Genomic DNA, 12384 nt, shown 5'->3' on the forward strand with positions numbered 1-12384 from the left:
GGCCGAAGGGTACTCCTGCTATGCTCTCTCTAGTGTATACTAGTGACAGATAAGAGTAATATTAGGAACAATTAACATGGTTGAATTGTTTTTGTGTTTCACCATTTTAACAATGCTTACTACAGTGATGTGTCTCATCTCCTTATTATGTTCTATATACAAGGATATGATTTTCTCAATGAATATTTGAAAATGTATTTTTGCATCTTTTCTTTGTGACACGCTGGGCATCCAAAAGTGACAAACAAAAGTGTTATATCTGTTTCCATTAATTCCTTGGGAATCGGAGTGGTCATGTTTGAGATTACTGACAACATCTATCATTCTGAAAGGTTAATAGTTTTAGAAGTGTTATTGTGAGCTAGCCAAAACAAGCCAACTTTTGCTGATGATATAAAATGACTCAGGTGGTCATTTTGACCCTGGAATTCTAAAGACTGCCAGGGCTGCGGTGGTGGTCTCACCGCCGACAGGCCATAGGTGAAGACCGCCACATTATGAGTGTGGTGGTTTGGCATCTGCCAAACCGCCACATCCCGCTGGTACCGCCAGGGCAGTAGGACAGCCGGGTCTAAGGAGAGCACCTCTGGGCCGGCTGCCCACTGAAGACCACCAGCAGTATTAGGATCCACCTGTCCACCAGGGTTTCTGCAGCAGTAGTACCTCCACGAAAACCCTTCCAGAAATTTCTTTCCTGTCGCCGGCAGATGACTCCACCACTCCCCGTTTTATGACAGCACTCACCCTCCCCGCATACATGCACACACACACACCGCACCCCGCATGCACGCATTTACCATCACGCATACATACATGCATTCACTTGCAACAACAGACACGCATTCACACAAACGTACCAACAAACACTCACTTCAACAATGCATACACAACAACCCCCAAACCCATGCCGGATGATCAACTTACTTTGTCCGGCTAGGAGGTCGTCCACCAGAGAACGGGAACAGACGCTTCCACCGTCAGCAGCATCCCGCCATCAGAACCCGCCACTCCGTATTACTGCTCATAATACAGGGGTCAGAGCCCTTGTGGCGTGGCGGTGACGGCTGTGGAATCTCATCTGCGCTACCGACCGCCAGCACGACTGCTGAAGGATTTCCACCCAAATTGTGGCGAAAATCCTTCAGTACTCGTAGTATGGCAGTCAGCAGACCACCAGCATTGGCAGTCTTCTAATGCCCACATGTGTAAATGACCGCCAAAATCAGAATGACCACATCAATCTTTATTTTGTAAAGTGTGTTAACCCAATACACAGTCCTAGTAATCACCAATGTTGTAGGTTTGGTACCTATTTAAAGGGTTTCCTTAGTAGTTCTAGTGTGTGCTCAAGGCTTCTTGATCCCCCTTATACAGATATGTATGTGGTGATAAAGATTTATCCTCCTCAGCCATAATAGGAAGCACCAATTCCTGTCTGTAGGTTGATCACGCTTGACCTTTTAAAAGGAATACAACCAATATAGAGTTTTTTTTCCTTGAATTCCATTCATTACATATGGCACTACTATTGATTATTTCCGTTAATTGCAGACAAGCTGTCACAAATCATTTATTTAAGTAAATATGGGCCCGCCAATGGTGGTGGAGAAGTTAGTTTTATGACTGAGTCACACAAAGCTTGTAAATGTGAGCTTTTTTATTCCTGTGTTAATTTTCCTGCAGTCAATGCCAATTTACAAATATTTGACACATACACTGAGGATTCAGTTCCAGCTGCATTTAGAACCAATGAATATTTAGAAATGCCTTTAACTTACCAGGAGCATCATAATTGGTTCCAAGGCGTTCTTCCACATATACTTCAAAATGTAAAACCTGGTCCTCTTAGTAGGGCAACCTGACCAGTCTTAGCAGCCTACACACCGTATTCGCATAAAATAATTTAAACCATAGTGAAATGCTTGCTTTAGTAAACCATTTGGTTAGGCTGTATCAATGTCTGATGCAGTCTATTAGGCATACAACAACTACTGCCCCAGCAAGGGCTCTTCAAGCTGGAAAGATGCAGTTAGATGTGCCTGCAAATAGTCCAATTAATATTAATGCAGTAATGTGTAAAATCCTTTTCAAACATGATGAAATTCCATATTGGATTGTACAGAAAACAAATTAACTTGAAGCAGTGTTTTCCATTACAGAACCCTAAGAGAATATTTAGAATTCTCACTATGGCCCTCATTATGAGTCAGGCTGTCCTGGGACCGCCAGACTCACGGTGGTGGGCGGACCACCGCGGTCGTGGTGGTACACCCGCCATATAATGAACATGGCAGAGCCGCCATGTTCGAAACGCCACCACTGCCAGGATGCCGCCAGACAGGCAGTGTAGGTGTTTGTAATCCTCCAGGGTGGCGCTGCATGCAGCACCACCCTGGGGATTATGAGTCATTTCTGCCAGCCTTTACATGACAATTTATACCACCAGGGAAAGGCTGGCTGAATGGGTGACTTGGGGCCCCCATGCACAGCCCAGTGGCGCATTCCACTGTTCAAATTACGGACAGTGGAATGCACGATGGGTGCTGCTGTAACCGCCCCACCACCAAATTGCTGCCAGATCCATTAGGATCCAGTGTCAATGTAAAGGCCCTGCTCACCACAGGGCCGGTGGGCGTAAATGATGTTTCCAACTGCCGGCCCTGCGGTGATTGCATAATAGGGCTTACGGGGTCATGACTGCACTGGCGGTCTTCCAGCGGGATGAGTTCAGCAGGCGGCGGAACTCATAATGAGGGCTTATGTGTCTGCTACTCGGTATGGTTCCCACTGTTGAGGAGTGTGATACATGGGCTACTGAATTTGCTGTCATTTATCCAACTACTCATGGAAATCCTTCAATTGCAGTTTTACCTGAAGTCCTCCAACAGATTCAGACTGAACATAGAGTAGCCCCTTGTGCTGGAGTTGGGGATGAAACTTATTGGCAACTTTGCCACAGTGTCCTCAATTATTTTAAGTAGCATTAAAGGGGAGGCAGCTTCTTTATAGATACACCAGTGTCTCGCTTTGGTTACAGCTGTGGGTCAGGAACACAAGGTACCAAAAATAATCTCTGAAATGTATATATATATATCGGTCATGGTAGTTTGGGACCAGCTACAACTTAATGGCATGTCTGATACTGATACTACTAAGCAGAAACATGAGTCTCCTAAAATGCACTGGAATAAAAACAAAACCAGAGCTAAAACTGAGTCATGGATTGGATGTCAGCAACCGGAGACTTCCAGAAAATTTTACAATTTACATAACCGTGATGCAATTAAAGAGCCTGATAGGTATCAGTACTCTGGTACATATCCTACTCATTCTTTTTGGGACTCTACAGACAAGTGATCAGTGAGAGGGAGGCGAGTCCTGTTACGATCACTAATTCCTGCACCCATGCATGTAACTTACGTTCTGCAACCCATCACTTTATAAACCATGTAGCCACTTCTCAATCTCACACACCTTAGGTTAAGTATTTGCGCTAAGCATGGTATCACTGTAGCCTAACCCAATCCTTTAAATTTTCTTCATATTTGCAATGTTCCATGTGCTTGTAATTATCCCTAGCTTTAAATAAAAGTTCTCATGTTTTTGTTCCACATGTTTGTACAAGTCTTGCTTCAATGATCACCTATTTTCTGTTATTGTAATTCCCTTTCCAGAGTGATTCATGTGCTGTTCTAAAAAGTATTATCTATCGATAAATACTCAGCCAAACCAAAGTCAGGCGCTTGGCTTTAATACCTGAAAAATAACCCTTATTCTCCCGCCTCCTTCTCTCCTGGATCATCGCCCCCTCTCCTTCCTGATGCAAGCTTCCTAGTCTGACCTGGTGACATCTGTGTCCTCGCAGACATTTCTGAGCAGCTCGTCGGACTTCTCCGATCCCTGCATTCCAGAAAAGACCTACAATGAGTGACAGTGGGGAATCCTCTTTGCAACTGTAGTTGTTCAGGAACCTGCTGGTTGATCCTTCCGTCATGTGAGGACATAATTTGCAATGAAAGGAAGGACAAAGCAAATGAAGAAAAAACAAGGTTAGTGCAGTATTCTTTGTTTCTCGTCTACAACAATTCTACAAAAATGAAAACTTGTGAATAATCCCTGCATAAGACTCCCATGTTATCTGCTGGGAGTTCAGATAACAAGAGTATATGACATAATATGCTGCCAGGGAAAAAGCTGTGAACTGGTATCCGAAGCTCACAAAAGGAGTGGGAACTTCTATTCCACAAGAACTAGAGGAGTACATATTTTCTGTGTTATTAGAAGCATGCATGCTAATGCTAAAATAGTGTGTGTGTTCCTTCCCTTTAGATGACCTTCCTGCACACCACTCAGAGGGTGCAAGTCTTTTTTCTTTTATTATTTTGGCCCAGCCCTCCTGATAGACTTTATGATTTGAACTTTCAAATAGAGGGTGACATACCGCATACTATCAAGGGAATTTTCTGGCAGAATTCAACTAATGAATACAACATTCTCTTGGAAGAGACTGCTTGGCTGTCTGAGTTTGTGACACACATCCAAAAAGGGGAAGAAGTAATACTACCTTCCTTTTCTGTTCTTATTCCCAATGAAGTTAAAGAAGCATATGCTGCATAGTGGCTCTTGCATAAGCCCTACCATATATCACAAACAGGCAGGCTGGGAAGACTTACCTTATCCTGTTATACCCATAAGGTCAGTCTGCAAGTGTACCCACAATAGCCTATTAAACATGAAGCTAAAAATCATGTCAAGGAGATTCTATCACAATTAGAAAATCAAAGTGGGATTGAGCCTTGTGTCTCCCCTATGAATAATCCATTATTCCATGATTAAACCTGATCATTCCCATCATATACTCTTAGAATACAGACATTTAAACAGTACACATAGGGGGTCATTACGACTTCGGCGGATGCAAAAGCCCGTCCACCGAAGTCCTGATGGGAAGGTTGCTGCTGGTGCGGCCACCTCTCCATAGGCCCCATTGAGAGTTTACCATTGGGTCAATGTTTCCCCCTGCTGGCCCAGCAGAAAACGCCCAACAGCATTGTCTCCGGCTCATAATAGAGGCAACAGCAATGCTGTAGCATCCGCTGCGATGTTCACTGTTTGCAAAGCAGACAATGAACATCGTGACTGGACTGGCTGGGGGGGAACCTGCACAGCCCCGTAATCCCCTGGTGGATAAGGACTGCCAGCACCACCACCAACTGTAGTGCAACTGCCACGGTCGTATTGTGGCTGTTGGACTGCCACATTAGCGGCAGTCAGACCGCCACCGTGGCACTGGCGGTCTTAAAACCGCCAGCGTCATAATCAGGCCCATAGACTTTTGATGTACAAAATTCAAAAGAACATCCTTGACAAATAATATTGTTCGTAAAAATACAAAACTACTTTGAACATTTCCAAATTTTTTTTCTCCCCCACCCTGAGTTCTTCCCCGACACCCCCCACCCCCCTGCCACCCCTCAAAGGTGGCAGGACCCCCCTCCCCACCCCCACCCCCAACATCACATTACTGATTCACACCCGACACACACACAGGCACCACCAACACACATACCCGCACACACACCAACAAACATGCCAACAGCCACACACACAGTCATACACACACACCCACATTCTGACATACACGCACAGATCCATACAGACATACATACAGATAGTCACGCACACATTTCCAAACACACAACACCCCTGCATGCATAAACGCCCTCGCACACCCCCTCTACATACTCACACGCACATCCCCATGCACACACACAACAGACAACACCCCCCCACCCCCTCCCCTAACGGACGATCAAATTACCTGGTCCATTGATCCTCCGGGAGGGGACAGGATCCATGGGGGCTGCTCCACCGCCAGCACCCCATCAACAGAGCACTGCCACGTCGAATCACAGAACGTGATTCGGTGGGCGGTGTTCTGTTGACGTGGCGGTGGAGGTAGAGCAACCTCCACTTCCCCGCCGACCGCCAGTATGGCTGGTGGCGGCTCTCCGTCCAGAAAAGGACGGAGGACTGCCAGCAGTCATAATGCGCCGAGCGGAAAACCGCCTGCACTGGCGGTCTTCAGCAGGGCGGTCCCTCGGTGGTCTTGTAAAAAGACCGCCGAGGTTGTAATGACCCCCATAGTCCTAACGACTGCCACAGTGCTCTGTATTATAAATATGGTGCAACCATGGTGTCTTTAGGTGGGGCAGGGGAGATGCAGGAAAAGAAGCGCATCAGGACCGATGAGCCACTTTCTTGTAAATATGCCCCTTGAACACTTATGTTAACATTACTAATTTGGTGATCCACATCTTGCGGTTTCCAGTGGTCAAACATATGTTTAAGGATTTGCAAGTCTTTGTCAGTGGCAGAATTCTACCCGTAGAAGGGAGCACCTTTTGCCTCTAGGGCCTACGGAGATACAATGGGCATTCTGGGCATTGCTGAGCATTATTCTATTCCCTATCTTCCTGAGGGAAGTTTGATAGTAGAATGGATGAACCATGACTTAAAGCTGTCCTGAGCAACTAGAGTTTTAGGTTCAGGTCACAGATGGATCCGTCATCTGTATGGAGTCCCAAGAACATTAATCAAGAGAAGTTAACCCTAGGGGGAACCAAAGCTTATCTACCACTCAACACACTCTACACCCACTCATTCACTCCAGTGATTAGCCTCAATAAAGGAATATCTAGAAAAATAATTTAATAGGTAGTACCATGTAAAATACAAGGTAAAAAAAGTGAATAAAACCTAAAGAGACCCAACAAACAATTACTACAACACAATTAATATGTGATAAAATGAATGGGAGACAAATCATAAGACATACATCCTAGTCTATCATCTACTGCTGTCGCACAATTAGTGTAGATTGGCTATTAGATTTGTGCACACAATCTATAATCTATTATAGGCCAGTTCCAATGGATCCAGCAATCCAGTTTGCGTCAACGTGTTTTGGTGGATTCTGAAAGTCCTTTACCACCTTCTTCAGGACAATAGTTTATCCTCCCAATATAATCCTTTCATATCTAAACAAGAATAAAATATAAGCAAGAGATACATGAATTTCCAATATCCTACATTCCCTCAACAGTTTCGTACCTTCATAAATATATATGTCCCTTAATCAAAACCACCCTCTATTCCTAGATAATATAAAGAAACCTTGATTACATGTTCCCATGAGAGAATCACCCATATGTCTTTATTGAGACATCACAGAGGAATATTCAGATTGCAGTTCTTAATGAAAAATTCCTCACATTCAAAACTATCATCAATAAACTTCCCCACTCACCTGCATACGAAATAAATCATACAGGCACAAACTCACTCATCCTCATCAAGTTAAAGTACTCAACCAGAAAATATCATTAGCTTCTCTCTGGTCTAGGAACGGGTCGTTTCTATATGGGCAGAGTGAATTGATAAGCAATCTTATCCACATATAAAGGGCCCAGATACTTTCCGGGTCCCCTTTATCTTTCTACTCACTTATTGTCAACCATGTTGTGTCCACCACATGCATAACCCGTTTGTTTTGCCCAAGGAATAATGTATTTTCATCAACGGGGAAGGGAATGTTAGTTGGTGGTAACTGTTTGATTAAAGTTGATCATCCGATATAATACTTAAAACTTCTTCATGCTTCATCTACAACATGCAAATCCCATTTATTTTACCCAGAGTGGTGTGTTATGAGTGATAGAGAAATATATAGTCGTTGACGGTACTAAATCAACAAAGAGAATCACCCGATAATGTTCTCTGAGCTTCTCCTTTACTTCAGTTACTCTGCAGATTAATTCACATATATACGAGGAGCCCTGTATCATGAGTTTAGCTCTCAATCTCTAGCCTAGGGGTGAAAACCCAGGATGTAATCACATTCCCAGTATTGAATGCGCTTTACAAATTTCCAAATCAAAAATTATATACGTGTTAAATTATTAACATCCATATTCTTTAATCACTCCTTATCCTCAGCATTATCTGGCGGGTCAGGACGCATATAGTACAGTAATATTGTTCAAACTCCTATTATTATCTCTCTACCAATAGACTGCGGGGGAGGCACACTGGGTTCCAGGTCATGTAACTTCCCCTGTATCAAGAATAAACCTCTTATGTTCCGTGGCCCCCCTTACTCATTACATATCGCACTCACTTTCTTGCCGTTCCAACGCCTAACTCTCCCTTCAATGGTAAATCAAACCAACTGTGCCCGTATTCCTCCTTTTACTTGGAGTATGCATCATTCCAGCTGATTCCTGCCCCAATCAGAATTCTTCACTTCCTTCCCTACCTCATTTCCTATGTGCTGCATACTCACTTCCTGTGGAGCTGGAAAGCCTATACCACTAATCCTCATCTGGCAGTATCTTTTTACACGCCATATTGGATGTTTGGACCCTTTTTTCCTAACTTTGTATATGCTGTATATATATTTCTTATGGAGGAAATGAAGAGCCTATACCATTCAGGACCCCCTTCCCCTTCTATTAGAGGGTCATTGAATTCTAAAAAAGCCCCATCCCAATCTTCCTTACAGTTTAAACCTTTTTTGACAGTCTGTAGACTAATAATGTATCACAATTCTCTCCTTTTTCTGAACATTTCCCCATTTACCCCTCTTTTTCTCTGGAATATTTTTTCCAGGATGAGTCACTGTAAATCTTTCTGTCCACTGTTATGGAAAGGTTCCACCAGTGGAGCATTTAATATTTTGGGTCTAATGGCCGACCTATGTCCACAAAAGAGAGTCCTGAATTCTCTGCCACTTTCGCCCCCATGCCCCAGACAGCAGGGGCATATGATTAAGTATACAATATTCTTGCTGTGACAATTATTCACAATCCCTGGGGTGACTCTAAAGTCCTGATACTCTATAGATTTTTCTTCTATACATGAATCACAGCAGCTACAGTTTCCACATCTATAGTTACCCTTAACTTCACTGCCGATCAGGCTAAATTGTTTAGCTGGGCATTACTCTCTATAAGTGTGAACCAGCCTATGCCTTAAATTCTTATTGCGTCTGAATGCATATAGGTGTTTATTCAGGGGAATTTCTTCTTCACTGTTTAAAATGTAGCAATTCCTATTAATAATGTTCTTGATTCTATTGCTGATACCATTAAATTGACTAACAAAAACAATCCTATCCTGTTTCTTATTCCTGGGTTAATTTTCAAACATACTCTCCCGGTCATAAAATCAGGCTCTCTTAAAGGAATGGCTAATCAATTTGTGGGGATACCCTCTATCTTTTAGTTTTTGTTACAGTGCCATAGCATGTTTATAAAAATCACCAAGGGAGGACCAGTTCCTTCTGAGTATCAAAAATTGCCCAAAGGGAATGCTCTCCTTTTGGGCTCTGGGATAAAAGCTAGAAAAGTGAAGGAGAGTATTTTTATTGGTGGGCTTAGTGAATAGCTCACTCAACCTCTAGGAATCCATTGTTGTCCTTGATGGAAATATCTAGGAAATCCACTACAGCTTTACTGACATGGGCTGTGAATCTTAAATTAATATCTCCCAGATTTAACCATGCCAGGAAATCATATAATTATTGGCAGGAGCCTTCCCATATAAAGAAGATATCATCAATAAACATATGCCAAGTCAAAAGATTTTCAAAGAAAAGGGACGCTTCATTGTACATGTGTTTCCCGTCAAATTCACCTACATAAAGAAAGGCTAAACCTGGAGCACAGGTAGCTCCCATGTGCGTCCCTTTGAGTTGTAGATAAAGATCATGTTTAAAGAAAAAAAGTTATTTTTAAGGACCAAGGTAACACATCTAATGGTAAATTCTGTATTTGTCCCTCTCAAATATATTTCCTCAAGGTAACTATTGAACACTTTCATCGTATTATCCTGTGGGATATTTGTATAGAGTGCTACTAGAAGCCGAATGAAGGCCATCGACGAATGGATGAAGAACAGCTGCCTTCCGACAAGACTGAGGTCCTCATCTTTGGCTCCACCCCCTCCACATGGGATGACTCTTGGTGGCCAGCAACACTGGGAACCGCTCAGACTCCCACCGACCACGCACGCAACCTAGGATTCATCCAGGACTCCTTACTATCCATGACCCAGCAAGTCAACGCAATCTCCTCCTCCTGCTTCAAAACCCTCTGCATGCTCCGAAAGATCTACAAATGGATCCCCACGGAAGCCAGAAGAACAGTCACCTAAGCCCTCGTAAACAGCAAACTGGACTATGGCAATGCCGTGTATGCAGGAACCACAGCCAAACTCCGGAAAAGGCTGCAACGCATCCAGAAGGCCTCTGCAAGCCTCATCCTGGACATACCCTGCCACTGCCATATCACAGGCCACATGAGAGACCTGCATTGGCTCCCTGTCAACAACAGAATCACCTTCAAACTCCTCACATACGCTCACAAGGCACTACACAACACAGGACCAGAGTACCTCAACAGACGGCTCTCCTTCACACCCGACCTGACAGCTCCACTCCACGGACCTCGCCCTCGCCAATGTCCCACGCATCTGCAGAACTACAATTGGTGGCAGATCATTGTTGCACCTCGCCGCCAAGACGTGGAACACTCTTCCCATCCCCCTGCGTCAGACCAAGGACCTCATTACCTTCAAGAGACTCCTCAAGACTTGGCTGTTCCATCAGTAGCAGCGCCCCCCCCCTCAACGCCTTGAGACCCTCACGGGTGAGTAGTGCTCTTTACAAATTCCTTGATTGATTGATTGATTGATTCTATGTCCAGGGTGATAAAAAAATGCCTATGCTCATTGAACAGGCGGCCTACAATTTTAGATATCAAATGGGCTGAGTCCCTAATATATGACTTTTGTTTCTTAACTAAAGGTTTCAGAAAGCTGTCCACATATTTACTAAGAGTTTCCAAAAGAGATCCAATGCAAGAAATAATCGGCCTCAGTGGATCCAACAGATTTTTGTGAATTTTAGGAAGTCTATAAAATGCAGGAATTATATGAAGATCCGGCCCTCTTCGTCTGGGGTCCCGAGGACATTAAACAATCTACCTAGATGGTCCTTGGACTCTCTATGAGGTCTTATTTGGGGTCTAAATATATGTTCTAGGGCAGGATGACTCTGACACAGTGGCAGCCTCAGCGCTCTTTGACATCAATGAATGTTTTGCTGTCTTCCAGGAATTACAAGACTTCTCAGAATGGCACTTGAATTTAACTTCTAACCATTCTGCCACTGACAGGGTGATGGAGCACCTAGCAGTTTCTGGCCAGATTTCTGGAGTAGTTTGGGGATCTACTCAAAGAGAAGATTGCAGACAAAAAAGAGTTTGGCCTGTCATATTGTGCTCTGGTTCCTGTCCTTGCAGAGCAATGTACTCAAAGTGTGCACCACTTGTAGGTTGTAAACAGAAACAACAAATTTCCATTGATTTGATCAAGTTACACCATGTGACCAGTTCACCATAGTAAGCCACAAGGGTTTCTGGGTAATTCATTGTCTCCTCTCCCTGCATGAAACCACTCTACATGCACTAAGTCATCCTAATCACTCTACTTACTGGCTGGGGATTTGAGATGCCAGACTTTCCATTGTACCAGTTACCGATGACAAAACAGGATGTGTTTCCAATATGAAATTGCCATTATCCGCTGCTCCTAGCAAAGAAGTTGTATACCATCTCTAGAAGTTGTTACATGCTTTATTTTGCCTGAAGAGGCCCCTGTTTTCACTTAGACTGCTTCTGGTTACTTTGTCAACATTGATAATTTTTCTTCAAATTCTTTGCCCACCTCCTTGCGTGGTGCACGTGCACTGTTTCTTCAATTGAAATTGAATTACCTGATTCCACCATGGGCCTATTGTTAGATTTTTCATTTTTTTTTCTTCTTCCACTCTGGAATACATTTGTTTCAGTTTTCTTTCCAGTGTTGAACCAGATTCCTCTTCTCCAGAACTGTTTGATGAGGTGCCTACTCCCCATTCTTCTTCACATGCAAAGTTTTTAATTATACACAGTGGTAATACTGCCTTATACCAACGGTAGGTAGAAGAAGGTTACTTATTTTTGGGTCATATCCCTACATACCCAGTTTCATATTATTATAAGCGTACGCCCTCTAAAGAAAAATATGTTCACACGAACAAAATTGATTTATTTCACAGCTAGCCATGAAGCGTTATGAGTACTGGAAGGGCAATATTGAACTTAAGTCTGTTTTAAGCACATGAAACTGGCAAATCCAGGGCAGTGATGCTTCATTTAGAGCTTGTCTGATTCCAAATGATCTTTTTAATGGTCTTGGTTTGGTCAATTCTAGACATTTGAGTATGTCTAACATTCCCTTTGTCCCATTATTTGATAACTGGCAACAGTACATTAAAAACCA

The sequence above is a fragment of the Pleurodeles waltl genome, chromosome 3_1 (assembly GCF_031143425.1).
Source record: "Pleurodeles waltl isolate 20211129_DDA chromosome 3_1, aPleWal1.hap1.20221129, whole genome shotgun sequence".
NCBI lineage: Eukaryota > Metazoa > Chordata > Amphibia > Caudata > Salamandridae > Pleurodeles > Pleurodeles waltl.